At 36.3% G+C, this 16,454-nt stretch overlaps 1 protein-coding gene and 1 pseudogene across 4 annotated transcripts in view; both read right to left on the bottom strand.

Moving 5' to 3' along the window:
* GRID2 (glutamate ionotropic receptor delta type subunit 2) overlaps positions 1 to 16,454 on the bottom strand; it is a 1,475,972-nt gene that overhangs the window by 616,711 nt on the left and 842,807 nt on the right. The gene's annotated exons all lie outside the window — the stretch shown is intronic.
* On the bottom strand, positions 1,915 to 5,844 carry LOC147916508 (large ribosomal subunit protein uL23 pseudogene; annotated as a pseudogene).

Below are 16,454 nucleotides of genomic sequence, written 5' to 3'. Positions count from 1 at the left end.
TTATATTATAGTTCCAAAATGAAATTGTTATTATTGCCCTTTGTCGAAAAGATACAGTTACTGTGAAGAAAAAATGTAATACTAGATTTAACTTCCATCTACCCTGGCTTCAATTGCTGTGCTATCCAACAGTGTCTGTGAATTAGATATCAAATTGATTTATGCTGGGAAAAAAAGTGTTACAAGCCCAACAACTTAAAATTGAACAAAAGATTTGTTTCCTCTTTACTATTTGCCTCACTAGGATTCCCAGCTCAGATCCAGCTCTTCCCAATTCCTTGTTAAAGTGCTAAATTTGACTAAACCCATCATTTTTCTCCCTTTTCTGTTTTATGTGCCCCCCTCCATTCAGTTCTGTATATCTAAAGAGCAAAACTACTGACACAGGTTCAAATAAAAGGGCCAGCAACCTTGACTGACACACCATGTGGCATTCAACCCTCTTTTAATAAGTAGGTAGAATGTTTGTTACTTTGGGCTACTCCCACCCTCAAAGCCACTTATAGAAATAAGAGCTCAAGAATCAAAAATGATGTAATCAAGTCCTAGGCTGGTAATGTTTACTAGTTGATAACATGAAGAAGATTTAAAAAAACCCTTTTTCTTGAAATGACCCCAACACACACACACACACACACACTCTCTCTCTCTCATTCTTTCTCTCTTTCTCTCTCATCACAAATATAAGTTAAAATAAATTTTCATCCTGAAAATTTTTAAAGGAAAACAATGTAAGTATACAGTATAGAAAATGATCCTCAGTGTTGAGGACTAGAGAACACTAGGTAAGATGAGGACTTAAACTGTCCGCTGACCATAGCAACATTGAGGCAGCCTAGGGGGTGGGGAGCAAAGCCAGACTGCAGTGGGTTGAAAAATGAATGAGGAGCGACAAAGAGGAGATGGCAGCCGTCTCTTTAAGGATGATTAACAAGGAGGGAGCTATGATAGAAGCTTTGGAACGAATGGCTTTAAGGAAGGGTTATTTGTTCATTTATTTATATTTTTATTTTTTCAAGATGAGTATAACCTGAATATATCCATACAGCGAAAGGAGCCAATAAAGAGAGAAAAATTAAAGGTACAAACGGAGAGTGGAGAATTGAAGGACCAAGGTTTAAAAATAATGAGTAGTAGTACTCTTCACATTTCAAGGCTTCTTCTATAGAATATTTTGGCAAAAAAACACAACTGTTAACTAAATAGTGACTTCTTGTCTAAATAATCGAGAGGGCTATTTAGAAGGAATCCTTTTGGTTGTGAAAGCTAAGTCAAAAGAGTGTACTGAATTGATTGAGAATGGATAACCTCTGTTAAATGACTTCAGAATAGAAAATTTGGCATTTTCAATAATAAAGATATTTTTCAGTAAAAGTATGGTCTTTCAGAAATACTTTAATGATAAATGAGTGCTATGGCAGTCATTGGTAAAAAATCAAGAAATCACTGCAAACAGCTGGACATTTAAAGTGTTGGCAGTTGCTAAAACTACTAGTTAATTGTTGTTGTTTAGAAAAAAGCCCCTTTTTTATTATAAAGCACCAAGGATGATTTTAAAGGGATAATGTGACAAAATTTAAAAGAAAAATAATTTGACCACCTAGTTTTAATTTGACAGATTCTATGTATCTGCTGGTTGGTGATGAAATATGCTTTAGAACTAATTTTTCCCTGAGGTTATTTATACGCTGAATCTACAGTACTCAATGAATGCTTTTCTATTAATATTTAATTTAGAGTCCTGTTTCTGAATTACTTTGAAAAACTTTAATACAAGAAAATGGGGAACACCTTTGCTCTAGAATCAGATGAACTTGGGTTTAAATCGTCTTCATTCTATGACTTTCGGCAATGACTCTAAGCCTCAATTTCTTCATCCATAAAATGAAGATACTAGAATGTTTTGCAAAGGTGATTGTGGGATCAAAGGATTAATCTACCCCGTGAAAAGGACTAAAAGCCGACCCCAGGCCCACTTCAGGCAACCAATAAGTAATAGTTATTTTTGTTATTGTTTAATTTACACACAAACGAGAAATTTCCAATTCAGAGATAAGATAAACATAGAGGTAAAATTAGAATGGGACTGAGAATTCTCAGTTACATTGGGCTTCTGCCAAGAGAGTCTACAAACTACAATAAAGAAGGGACAGTAATATTTAAAACGTGTACTACTGTCCCTCAAACACTAAAAGCAATGCTCAGAAAAACTCTGAATTTTTCTGTGAAAATGTCACCATCAGAAAATTATTAATTTTGTTAGATGTATTATGGTCATACCCTAAATGTACTAGAAGCTTTAATGGACTTGCTGACCTAATTCCTGCCTCTAGGAGCCTATATTGGTAGAGAGAACACATATCATTCCGCCATGGTACTATCAGAAATATGAGATGGTAGATTTTAAATTTATGTTTCATGTTTTATTTTTATTTGATAAAACATTTTGCTGGTGAGTCAGAAAGAACTAGCATTCCTCAAATAATTAAAGGAATGCAACTCTTTTTATTTTTGCTTTAGGACATTGTTTTACTTTAGGCTTAGCACATAAAAAGAGGTACACAAAATGAGATTAGTGAAAGCAGATGTCTTATCACTATCAACCCCTAATTATCCAATTTGAAGCTTATTTGGAAAATATTTCTTTCACGTTAACTGACAGTGTTTAGATTGTTCTCTTTAATTAAGGTTGTGGTTATCAATTTCCCTTATTGGCAGCACATATTCTACTTAAACACTCATTTGCTTATTAATTGTTGATTATTTAATAATTAATTACAGCTTACTTCTATGCAATTCATTATTATGGCTGCTATTAACTCTTATTTTGCAAGTACCTAGGAAGACATTTGAAATCCAAAGCCATAATTCAAGATTTCTGAGGACCGTCTGAGAAAGAGGTCCACCCTTAATGCAGATGCGAGTGTCTACCTAAAGAGCTATTTGTCCTCCCATAGTGCTTTGCAGGATTAGAGGGGGACCCCAGGCAGCTTCCCGCCTCCTAAAGGAGATGACTTTACAGAACGGCTGATGTTTGGACTGCATTGTTACACTGATAACATATTTTCAAAAACATACAAAAAGTTGCTCCAAAGCCAAAAAAAAATAATTAGTGACACCCACAATTTCAAGCATCTATTCTATTTTCTATGAGTCTAAAAAAAATCTAGCTTTTATTTTCTTAAAGTTTTGTGGATAAAAATTGAACTTTAAGGAATAAAGTTTTGCCTTATAAGTTTTGCCTTATAACATAAATCCCTTGACCAAATTTGTTGGTGTTTGAATGTATGTCTTTGACAAAAAATCCATAGGGCTTTTAAAATATAGTTTAAAAAAAATTTAGTAAGGTCCACATAAAAGATGTTCAACATCGTTAGCCATTAGGGAAATGCAAAATAAAACCACAATGAGATATCACAATATACCTATCAGAATGTCTAAATAAGAAATAGTGATAATATTAAATGCTGGTGAGGATGTGGAGAAACTGGACCACTCATATATTGCTGGTGAGAATGTAAAATGGTACACCACGCTAGAAAAAGTGTAAGGCAGCGTCTTCTATTTTTTACGGTGTAAAAATTTATATTTAGAATTAGCCAGGTGGACTCAGTTTAGATGACTCCAACTGGTTGGCAACATCCAAAGCATCATAGTCAGGAGCCAGTGAACACATGCCTTCTTCTGTCCATCAGGCCTGATGAGGGTGTTGACCTCGGCCGTGTCGATGTCATAGAGATTCTTCATAGCCTGTTTGATCTGCTGTTTATTGGCCTTGACATCCACAATGAACACAAGTGTGTTGCTGTCTTCTATCTTCTTCACAGCTGATTTGGTGGTCAGGGGGAACTTGATGATGGCATAGTGGTCAAGTTTGTTTCTCCTGAGGGTGCTCTTCTGAGGATATTTGGGCTGCCTTTGGAGCTCCAGTGTCTTGAGCAGTCTGAAGGTGGGTGACACGCAGATCTTTATTTTGTGGCTGTGGATGCCTTTCAGCACTGCTTTCTCGGTCTTCAAAGCCTTTGCTTTGGCTTTGGCTTTGGCTTTGGGAGGTGCAGGGGCTTCCTTCTTCACTCTCAATGCCGTCTTTGTTGTAAGGCAGTTTCTTACAAAACTAAACAGGCACTTACCATACAACCAATCATTTGCACTATTGGGCATTTACCTCAGGGAAATGAAAATATATGTTGCACAAAAAACCTGTACGCGAATGTTAATAGCAGCTGTATTCATAATAGCCCCAAACTGGATGCAACCCAGAGGCCTTGGGTTAAACAAACTGATATATCCATACCATGTCTACTGGTCAGCTCAGGCTGCCATAACAAAATACCATAGACTGAGTGGCTTAAACAACAGACATTTAATTTCTCACAATTCTGAAGTGGTGAACGTCTGAGATCAGGGTGCCCGCAAGGGTAAGTTCTGGTGAGAACTCTCTTCCTGGCTTCAGATGGCCGCCTTCTTACTGTGTCTTCACATGGCAGAGACAGAGAGGGCGATTTCTCTCTCTCTTCCTCTTCTTATAAGGCCACAGTCCTATTGAACTAGGGCCCCAACCATATGACTTAATTTAACCTTATTTATCTCCTAAATACCATATCTCCAGATACAGTCACATCAGGGGTTAGAACGTCAACATATGAATTTGAGGGTGACACAATTCAGTCCATAGCATCATGGATTCTACTCCACCTTAGAACAACTTGGATGGATCTTCGGAGAATTATGCTGAGTGAAAAAAAAGCCAATCTCAAAAGATTACATACTGTATGATTGCATTTATATAACATTCTTGAAATGACAAAATTCTAGAGATGGAGAACAAATTAGTGTTTGCTGGGAGTTAGGGTGGTTTGTGAGAAGGAGGTATCTGGCTATAATAGGGTGGCACAAAGGATCATTTTGATGAAACTGTTCTCTCTTGACTATTGTGGTGGTCACATGAATCTACACATGTGATAAAATTGCACTGAACTAAATATACACACATACAGATGCACACAAATGAGTGCATGTGTAAAACTGGTGAAATCTGAATCGGACTGTTAGATTACATCAATGTCAATTTTCTAGTTGTACTATTGTACTATAATTATGCAAGATGTTACTATTGGGGGACATTGGCTGAAGGGTGTACTGGATTACTCTGTATTATTTCTTACAATTACATGTGAATATACAATTACCTCAAAATAAAATTTTTGTTCTAAAAGTCCTAAAAAACAATCTAATAAGGCCAATTTTATATAAGTCAAGGTACGATGATAGGCTGGTTGTAGTTTATATTTTATATAAGATATTAACATGGTAGCTCTATATTCTGTCATCAATTCAAACTTCTCAAAGTTTAAAATCTATAGTAAGCATGGACTCTGCCTTTCTTGATTTCCATTTCTCTCTTGTCCCTTCCTTCCTTCTTTTCTTCCTTCCTACCTTCGTTCCTTCCTGGGGTCAGAGTGAAGGAGAGGAGAAAAATATAGATAAGATGAGCTGGTACTAAATTAAGTCTCAGCTCCTAAGAAAGAGGAGAAAGACTCATTAGCTTTTAATCTACTATAGTCCCAATATGCTCTCTGATAGATTCTCAGTTCTAAGCACACAGTAGGTGCTTAAAAATGAAAAAAAAACATTTTTTTCACTGTAATATAAATTGACAAGCCACTCTTGAATCTGACCTTGAAATTTGGTAAAGGAAATCTGCTACACTAATTTTATAAGCAGTTTCTTAACTACACAAAGAAAATCAATGGCTCTTAACAGCTTATCTATACATTAAATTATTATTACATAATTTAAAACTATGTAATTTTAAATAATTTAAAACATAATTAAAAATTATGCCTCAATTTTTAAGCCCTTATAATTTTCCTTCTAACTCTTTGATACAGCCACTGATATAAAAAATAAAGTGTGTTCTTAAAAACAGAGGAATAATATTTTTCTGAATAAAATCTACCTCATTTCTAATTAGTGATGTTTTCCTAAGAGAGAGAAATTGGGCAGAACAATAGTGAATCACTGAACTGAAAAAAAATGAGCACAAGACAATGTATTTTTTAAGATGTAATTCAAATAATCTAATTTTAAGTCAGCTTTATTTTCCCTAAACTTCAGCAGTTTGGCTCACTTCTTCTGAGACTCATTTGGTCCTGATGAATTCAAGGTCCCTTTACCCTAACTTAGATTCTTTAAAGTGGCAGTCTGCTTTCCGTCACACAACTACAAATCTTCTCTAAAACTGGTTTTGGGATTAATCCATTCACACGCGTATGAGCCCATTTGTGTTACAGGTCTTTATTAGACATACTTTTCCGAAAGTAACTCTCATTATTTTCATCAGAAATGATGGTAAATGTCCCCAACCTGACAGCCTCACCCCATCAATACCAGACATTAAACAGGCCCTTTGAATACTGCAAAATTTAAAAACACAGCAGCTGCAATTTAAACTCTAGGAGAATTCAAGTTGAAAGGCTCTTAAGGTATATGTTTTTAAACTTCTTAAGTGAAGAGGAAAGCTACTGACCTGAGGTCATGAAGAGAGATCACAGCTCAGGTTGGCCCAAATTTGTGTAATAGTGTCATTAAGTAGATAGATACCGTACATGACCTTAAACAGTCTACTGGGAGGTAAATCACTAGGATATAATTAAATGAGAATCTAGTAATTTTCCAATCAACAAGTCAGTTTCAGAACTTTATGAAATAAGGGAACTTGGAATCTCTTCATTAATGCACCTCAGGTCATGTAAAGCTATGGCTACGCGGCCACTGAAAAGACTGAACTCGATTTTGCAGGACTTGAATTCAATTCCCTTTCTACCACTAATTAGTTATACGACCCTGAGCAAGTCACCACGTGGGCTTGAGCATTGCTTCTTTATTTTGGAAATAGGTAACAATGTATGCCTATCTGAGAGAGACTATTTTCTCTTTCCCTCACACCCCTTCTTTGTAACCTGCTCTTCCCACAGCCTCCCACGGCATGGGCCTTGGTTGATTGGATCAGAGGTGGACTATATACAATTTTCAACATATATTTATTTCCCAGGAAGGATTTTAGGACAAAACTGACAAAGATCCATGCGTTCACGGAGCTTACGTTCTAGTGAGGTGTCAAGAGGATAGAGGGATAAAATAAACAAATAGAAAAATATATAGAATGTCAGATGTAGATACGTGCTATGAAGAAATATAAACCATGGAGCAAGCTTAGGGAATGTTGGGAGAGGAACTGCAATTTTAAATATGGTAGTTAGGAAAGGCCTCCCTGAGTAGATGACATTTAAGCAAATACTTAAAGGAGGAGAGAGAGTGAGCCATGCAGACGTCTGAGGGAAGAACATTTAAGTCAGGAGGAAGAACCACACAGTTGAGAATGCCCCTGCCAGGTGAGGAACAGCAAAAAGTAACCTCGGCTGCAGCCAAGTAAACAAGATAAAGGGTAAAAGGTTATACGACCAGAAAGGTAATGGGTCGGGTACAGGTAATACAGAACCTTGTAGAATGTTGTAAAGAAATTTGATTTTACTAGAAGTGAGATAGGAAACCTGACTAGAGAAGTGACACGATCTAACAAACTTTTAAGAGATGATTCTATTTTATCACTGAGAGTAGACTGTAGGGGGATGGGCAGATGCAGAGAGATGAACAATCCAGACAAAAGCACACGCCAGTTTGACTTGGGTGGTAGTGACTGAAGGATCGAGCAGCCATCATATTCTGGCTGTTATTGGGAAGTAAAGCCATCTGGTTTGTGTGCTCAAAAAGCTGACAGTAAATCTTTTCTAAAGTTTTTACAGATTTAGCAAATTTTAGGGGGATGTGTGTGTATATTTTTTCCCTTGTAACGATGAAAACCGCTTGGGAAAATGATATAACCTGCAAAGACTGAATACATGTTCTTTCTATTCACTTGAGTATTTTTCAGAAAATAGTACTTCAGGCCACTGAATGGTCTGCCAGCCATCTTCAGGGATATTTAAGTAATGCTGTTTTTGTAGTTTGAAAAGTGACCTAGAACTAAAAAGGGAAATGAAATAAAATGAGCTTTTTATTTTCTTAACTGTTACCCTCCAGTGTTCTTTTTTTTTAAGCCTTGTTTTTTTTTTTTTTAATATTTTATTTATTTTTTTTCCCCAAAGCCCCAGTAGCTAGTTGTATGTCATAGATGCACATCCTTCTAGTTGCTGTACGTGGGACGCAGCCTCAGCATGGCCGGAGAAGCGGTGCGTCGGTGCGTGCCCAGGATCTGAACCGGGCCGCCAGCAGCGGAGCGCGCGCACTTAACCGCTAAGACACGGGGCCGGCCCTCCAGTGTTCTTTTACTCAGAGCCAAATGAAAGCAGTTTTCACAGGTACAACAGACCACATTTATACCATAAAATGTGTTGTTTCAAGAAATAACCTTGGTGATCATATTTGTAATAGCATTCACATAAAATTCGATTCTTAAAAGATGAGTATATTCAGTCATAGCTTTCTCTCCTTCTCCCCCCTCTCTTTCTCTGTAAGATCTTAAGGTTGAGCTAAAGAATCTATTTTTCTTCACAAATAGCAAAGAAATAGTCAAGATAGTCACTCTAATTGCCTGTGTTTGAGATTAATTTTTAAAAGAGATGTTGGTTATGTATTAGTTATATGATAAATAAATAACTTGCTGAATTGCATGATTCACCATCAATAGTGAGTGCATCCTGCTGGTTGTGACCACATTTTTCTTATGTATTTATCTGTTCACTCTTTTGACTGGCTAACTGTCTACAGACACATCTGTGAGCTGGTGTCCTGAAGGAAAGCATATAGCTAATAATAATCAAATCAACTTAAGCAAACTGCCCTTACGTAACTAAATTTATCCTAAAACTTTTGAATGTTGCTTTTTATTATGATGAGTTTCAAATACTTCAGAAGCTGACTGAATATTAACTAAACTCCCATACATCCCATATATATCAGTTTCACCAATCATCTACTCATGGCAATCTTGGCCATGTGTAAATACTCATACACTCACCATCATGAATTACTCTGAAACAAATCCCAGACTTCATATCATTTCATCCATAAATTTTACAGGATGCATTTTTAAAAGATAAGGACTTTTAAAACATAATCCCAATGCCAAAATCATACCTAGAAATAATTAACAAGGCCTTAATATCATCAAGTTTTTAGTGAATGTTCAAATTTGCAGATAACTCTTATAAATTAATTTTTGTAGTTCATCTGTTTGTCAGTATCCAAATAAGGTATATGCATTGCTATGTGTTAGATTTTTTAAAATCTGTTTTAATCTATAGGCTCATCCTCCATCTCTCTTGTTTATTCCCTTTCCTTGCATTTACTGTTGTTATTGGTGGTGGTGGTGTTGCAGAAGAACCTGGATCTATTTCCAAAAAGAGGAGCCTACATGGATGTGAGCACATTCAGAGGAGAGCACTCAGGATGGAAAAGGGATTCTAAGCAATGTTGTGGAAAATCACTGGAAGACTTAAGAAAACAAAAAACAAGAGACCAGTGGGCTCAGATGGATTTAATGGCTGTCTTCAAACACTTTAAAGTCAAAATAAAAATTTGCACCAAGGAGTAGGCTGATGGGTGGAATCCATTTGGAGACAGATTTGTAACAATATAACTGTTTAACAATTAAAGCCATCAAAAGAGAAAGTGGGTGCCTGTAGAGTATGAATCTTTGTCATTGAAGCAATTCAAGTACATCTTAAAAGAGTCACAGAATTTCTTTTAAAATAATGAAAAACAAAAATTGCTGGCTGTGTCTCAGAAAAAGCTAGAATTCAGGTAAACTTCATGTTCCCTTCTTAATATTATTTTCTATTCTTGCTCTCACTTTTATTGCGCCTGTCATGAAATGCATCCATGATTTATGCTCCTACCTCCCCCCCACCACATACACACACCTTGCTCACATTAGTTGAAGTGGTAAATGGGTTAATAAAATGGTTGTCAATGCTCTGCCCCCTCTCAATTTTTCTGAATTCCGAATTCAAGTCTCATGAAAGAGCATCTGTTTAGTGGAATCCAACTTATCCGGAACTCTATGAGCTAACACACTTGATGGGATTGTCAAATCAGACTCACATAAATCAGAAACCTTACTCAGTAGTAAACTAGTAATAATTTCAAGGATATAGACAACGAAAAGCTTCAGACTAAGCAGAGAGAGAACTGGCTATCAAGGGAAGCTCCCCAAGTCCTTCCTTCCCATGTCAGACAAGCACCTCTGGCCAGAATAGATAAGGCTCTAAGTAAGGCTTGTGGGGTTCCTCATACAGCAATGAGTGTATAAATTCTGAAACATCTTCTTTTCATACCCTAGGAGTTCTATAGTTTAAGTGACATTCCTTACAGATTGTCATGTCTTATGGATACAGGGTTATATTTACTAGAGTTATAGGATCCTTAGCCAAGATATCAGGCCAAGAGCATTTCAGAGGTAAGGCATCTTCCTCGTACCGTATACCCTTAGTCTGTTTACCTGGAGGCCCAGTTGACAAGGAGCATACACTCCGGTCACCAGCCTTTTCTTCCTCCCAGGTGCATTCTCCTAGTGAAGGGAATGAAAGGATGGTAGACCACCTGTTTTAGCTTCTTCCTCCCACTTTAGCCGTAGAGGTTGGGGGAAAATGTATATTTTTAGCTTTCCAGTGTCTTCAGCATAAGAAAAACTGTAGATTGACATTGAAATGTTTAGCTAACAAATTATACTCCACCATAATTTTTTTCAGCTTATCTTTATTCATCTATGTTAGTGTTTAAATCCTAGCTCCAATTCTGTTTGTGTCAATGTGGACCATCATGAAGATAGTAGCCTCTATGCATCTCACTCACTTTTCATTTCCTCCCATCACCTAAAAGATACAATTAGCATTTTACTACATATTGCCCTATTTGATAATTGCCTATATCATATACTTTAGCACTTTTAGATAAAAGCATATTTAATTTGCTGGTATCATCCACTTTCAGTATTGTAACAGTATAGATATTCAATGCAGTATTTGTTGAGCAAATGCAAATGAAATTCCTCTAATTTTAGAGTTCTGTTCCCTATTCGTGGTTCTAATAGGTGGTTTTGAGTAGTCCATCAATCTTCTAAGTTTTAACAACTGCTTCCTATCAACACAGTATTTTTAATTAAAGAGAGTCATTTTAACTGTGGAATATTCAACCATGTTAGGCTACTACCATTGTTAATAGTGCTCGGCTCTGATAGGAAAGAGCAGGAGAGGGTTTGCTGGACAAGAGAGGGTTTGCACAAAACTAAGATAACCTACTTCATGCCTCTCCTTCAGGGCTGTGCTCTTAGGCAAGCTCTTTTGGAAATCCTGTAATAGGCACACCACATTTCTCAATTCTGTTTCTCTGTCATCAACAGCTCCTTCTTTGTCATTTACTCTCCCCAGTTTCACCACGGTAAGAAACCCAAAAGAAAAGTGGAGAGAGGTAGATGACAAAGAGGATTCCAGGATCTCTTCTCCCCTTAGTCTTAGATTCATTATTATAGTCCCCAGCAATCCCTCACTCTACTTAAAAACCTTGTCATTGACTATATTCAAGTGCTTCTTCCTAGGCTCCTGGTCTTTTCTTCTCTTTGCAGTAAGAACCTATAGGAGAAGACAACAACCTACTAAGATATGGCCCTCTCTTTCCCCTCTCTGCTCTCTCTAACTGTAGCAAGTTGACAGGCCCTACGACTCACAGTTGGTGCAGATCTGCATGATCAGTATCTTCTTAGATAATAAAAAAGAATAGCAAAAACAAAATAGCTTATATTTCTTTGCACTTGCTGTATATCAGGCACTGTATTAAGCCCTTTACAGAAATTACCTCATTTAATCATCCCAACAATTATATAAGAAAGTTATTATCTCCACCTTCCAGATGAAGAAACAGTCTTCAGAGAAGTTGGAAAAACTTGTCCAAGGTCTTCCTGCTAAGCAAGGATTTGAACACTGGTGTGTGAAATAACACTGCCCACACTCACAACTCTTATGTCATTTTGCCTCTCTAACAAAGGGTTCCACATCTGCTTTCCAGATATGTTACTTTCCTGAACACATCAGTATCAGAGGCACACGTGAATTAGAGCACAACAGTCCAAGCCACCTTTATTTACTCCAATTGTCACATAAGTTTTTGTGCTCTGGCAATAGAAACAAAAATCACCCTCAGTCTTTTCTCTCTAAGAGTTTTTCTAAAACTAAAATTGAAAACTTAATGGAAAAAATAAAGCAGCTTTCATCACTTTCCTCCCAAAGCTAGATTCCTCAATCAAGGATAACCAATATTTTCTTTTTTCCCTTACAATCCTTTGACGTTTTTAAAGTTAACATAGAGTATAATAAAATAAGACTTCTCTCTAACTTTATTTCTAGACAATTTAGGAAGCAAAATCAGAGAACCATACATTTTTAAGGCTCCCAGTTTTGTCCCTAAATTTTGAAAAACCTGCATATTTTATGAATATCTCAGCTGTATTTTAAAAAATTATTCCCAAAAATAAGAGTTGGTATAGTCTGAGCTTAATTTGTCTTGTGATAAAGCTTAGAGACTTTTCTCATGCCGCTACCAGTGCTGCCATTCTCAGTCACTTTAACCTATTAGATTTGCTCTTCACTCTCCGGGGGACTAGAATCATATCAGGGTTATCTTAGTCCAAAAATCATGGCCTTAAAAACTATTTATGCTGCCACTCTATAATTTCTGTTGAGCCATCCGTATTATCAAATTTTTTTCTATTTATTTTCTTTTCTAAATTACCCTCCTTCTTCTGGGCTTGGTTTTTCATCTCTCATTCATCTCTCATTTAGCCAGAATAAACTGAGGCCCTACTATGTGCCAGGCAAAGTAAATAAAGCCAAATTCCTGCCTGAAGAACTTATAGTCTATAGGTAAAGACAGATAACCAAATAAGTAATTACAAGACAATACAATTACAAGACGGATAGGAGAGGTGCAATTATATAAGAAAGGATCCTGATTCCCTGGCATAACATCCATCTCAGTCTATAAATCTGCATCATGCACTTTAAGTCTCCTTGCTGGTCATTGCAAACTCATAACTTTTCCATTATTTCCAGTCCCAGACATGTTAGAGGGGCATTTGCAAATATCTGGACTAAATAGCCCAGATATTTAGTCATAGTCTACTCTTTCTGTCCAAATTTATTTTTTAGAGCTACTCCAGAGGAGTAGATAGCTACGCCTAGTGAAAATAGCATGACATCCTTCTTTAGGCAATTAAAATGTCATTTGGTTTTACTTTTGGCTAAAAGTTTAATGGATAACCCCTCATCAAAAACATAAACTCATATGAAATATTTATTTTTAGTTGCTTCTATTTCTCATTTTCAAAATATCTTCTATGGAATTTTTCTTTATTAATTTTTTTAAGTAAAGAAAAGCAAAAGAGAAAAATAAAAAAGTCATTCATAATTTTACTACCTTGAGATAACCATTGTTGATATTTTGGTCTATATGCTTCCAGCAAATTCTTAGATGAACATATGTAAAAGATCATTTAATAGAGAAAATGGAGTCACACTGTAGGACCTATAAATTCACATATATTCTGTGCATGAATTTAGATACTACACCTTGATTGAAAAGTACTAATGTTAATTCTAAGATATTAGGTTACAACATAAAAGTCAAGAGTATATATTTTTCAAAAATAGGATAGTTTTGATGAAAAAAAAAGAATATTTCCCAGATGTATTTTAAAATGAATTTATAAAACAGAAGCACTAGCTTCTAAAGAGTTGCTGAAACTCTTGTGTTCTGGAAAATGTAATAAGTAGTTTTATCCCTGTGTGGGCCAGTGTGGACGAATCCCAGCCCTTCTCTTTTCTCCTCATTTACTCTTTGCACAGCATTCAATATTGTATCCTGAGCTGTCTCATATTGCCTCTTGGATGTTCCATCAGCTTTCTTATCTGACCACGATGAAGATGGAACTCTTCATATTTCCTTCCAAATTCTTGCTTCTTCCTGCTTATTGGTAAAGCCAACATTCTTTCTAGTGTAGCCTTTTCCAAACAGTGAATTTTAACATTTTCAGGAATTCAAAAGGCAAAGTTTATGCATAACAGACAAAAATGATACAAGGTTGATGATACATCAGTAAAATAAATTCATTAGTCCAGTGGCAAAATGATAAATTATGGGTTTCTAAGTCTACAGGGAACATTTTAAAAGATAATAAAATTAAGTTAAAAGGAATATGCAAACACACACGACCATTTAAAGAAAATACACGGAGGAAGTTCATGAGCTGAAGCACAGAGTTTCTATTCTTCTAACACATGCTGTCCTTATTTAAATCTCAACCAGTTAAAGAAATTGCTATTCGGTAAAGTGGCATGTTTATTATATTTTAAAGGAGCTTCTATGTCACCAAGAGAAAGCAACTGAAGTTGTTAGTGATTTAGTTACGCAATACTTCCAAAATAAATATATGTAAATAAACAAAATTTCAGGAAACAGTCTTTATATTCAGTGTTAATTCATGGTAAAATGGCTACTTTGCAATTCTGATAAAATGTTACTTTATCAGTCTGCCTAAGATTCTTTTTCATTCTGGAATATTTAGAGATCAAATTTTATTTTATTTTATTTTTTTGGTGAGGAAGACTGGCCCTGACCTAACATCCTTGCCAATCTTCCTCCACTTTTTCTATGTGGGATGTTGCCACAGCACGGCCTGACGAGCAGTATGTAGGTCCATGCCCGGGATCCAAACCCATGAACCCCCGGGCCACCAAAGCAGAGCATGTGGACATAAGCACTACGCCACAGGGCCAGCCCCAAGATCAAAATTTTTAAATCAACAAAAAATTAGAAGGGCTTACTGGAAATCGAAAATTTTCTATTATGAGGGTCTTAATATGGTCATCATGAGAAAAACCTTAACAGGCCTGGTCCAAAGAAAACTTAATAGTATTGTAAGTCTTTCCTAGAAATGTCAGGAAGACTATTTTTAGAAGTTGATTAAATTGCTGTCATAGTCAAAATAAAAATTGAAATGTCTTAAACATTAAAATTAAGGTAGTTTTTTTTAAAAAAATTATAAATGACCACAGACATAAATCAGAAAAACTTGAAGAAGAAATTGGTAAAGACTTAAAACCTTTTTTTGACCTCAAATTACAATTTACCCTGCTAAAATTGCACAAAGGAGGAAAATATTACTACAACTTTAAAAATAAAACCTATAAGGTCAACTGGAATTGGAGACAAACATCAAAGTATCAGCCACATAAAAACCATGATTTACACATTATTTTTTTACTTTTGTATTTTTATCCCCTAAATCATGGGGATAAAGCTAGTGATTAGTCTTCACAGTTTTTCAAAGTGTGGTCCAAAGGCCACATGAATCATAATCACCTGGTAAGCTTGTTAAGCCTATAAAGTCTCATGTGTAGCTAATTATTTAACAATTATTTAGGACACAGCTAAATAAAAAATAAGGCATAAAGAGAATGTGGTAATTGACAGCTCAAATTTCTTCCATATGATAAATGCTGATTAGAGCCTGCCCTAACAAAGTAGTGAACTATGCTCAGTTCTAAACTCCAGTAATGATGAAGGATGTGGAGAAATTCAGAAAAGGTCAAAGAAATGATGAGAGGTTGGAAAATTAGGTTTCTGCTCTAACCTCAGCAGTTACAGGAGAGCGCTACCTATATTGTATGATTTGTAAGAGGTCAAAAGTTCTGCTCGTGCTTAAAAGTTCCTCCTCCTCTGTCTCTCCCTCAATTGCAAAATGCTTGTACTCTTCTTTTAACCTTTTTTTAAGTTTGCATTGCCATGTGAACTGTTCCCAGTAAAATGAAGGATTTTTGTCAAAGACTAAAGAAAAATATGTCCATTCACTATGCTAGTGTTGCGGTTCCCAAAGTAGCCATTGGCGTCACCTGCCCCCCAATCCCTCGCCTGCAGGCTGCTCTGCCGTGGAGCCCAGTACTGCTACCACATGGGTCCTTTCTGTAGACTGAGACGCTTCTGCAGCTGGGGGATTTTCTTCTTGGCCAACATTCAGGAGTGTTGCCATTTTGGTGTAGCCCAACAGTGTTTTTCAAACCTTTATGTGTATAGGAATCACTTGGGGCTCTTGTTAAACTGCAGAGTCAGGTTCAGTAGCTGAGATTGGAGCCCCAGAAAGTGCATTTCCAGCTAGTTCCCAGGGAAGGCTGATTCCACTGCTCCATGGCTCATCCTGATGCTCATTAACTTCTTTTTTTTTTTTTTTTTTAATATTTTATTTATTTATTTATTTTTCCCCCCAAAGCCCCAGTAGATAGTTGTATGTCACAGCTGCACATCCTTCTAGTTGCTGTTGATGCTCATTAACTTCTGAGCACACAGTTGATTAACACCAATTTCTATCAGAGGAGAGATCCCTGCAGGATCCAAAACAAGCCTGT

The sequence above is a fragment of the Ceratotherium simum genome, chromosome 8 (assembly GCF_057802395.1).
Source record: "Ceratotherium simum simum isolate JZ-2026a chromosome 8, ASM5780239v1, whole genome shotgun sequence".
Classification (NCBI taxonomy): Eukaryota; Metazoa; Chordata; class Mammalia; order Perissodactyla; family Rhinocerotidae; genus Ceratotherium; species Ceratotherium simum.
The sequence above is the reverse complement of the archived record's forward strand: the minus strand, read 5'-3'. Positions and strand labels throughout refer to the sequence as shown.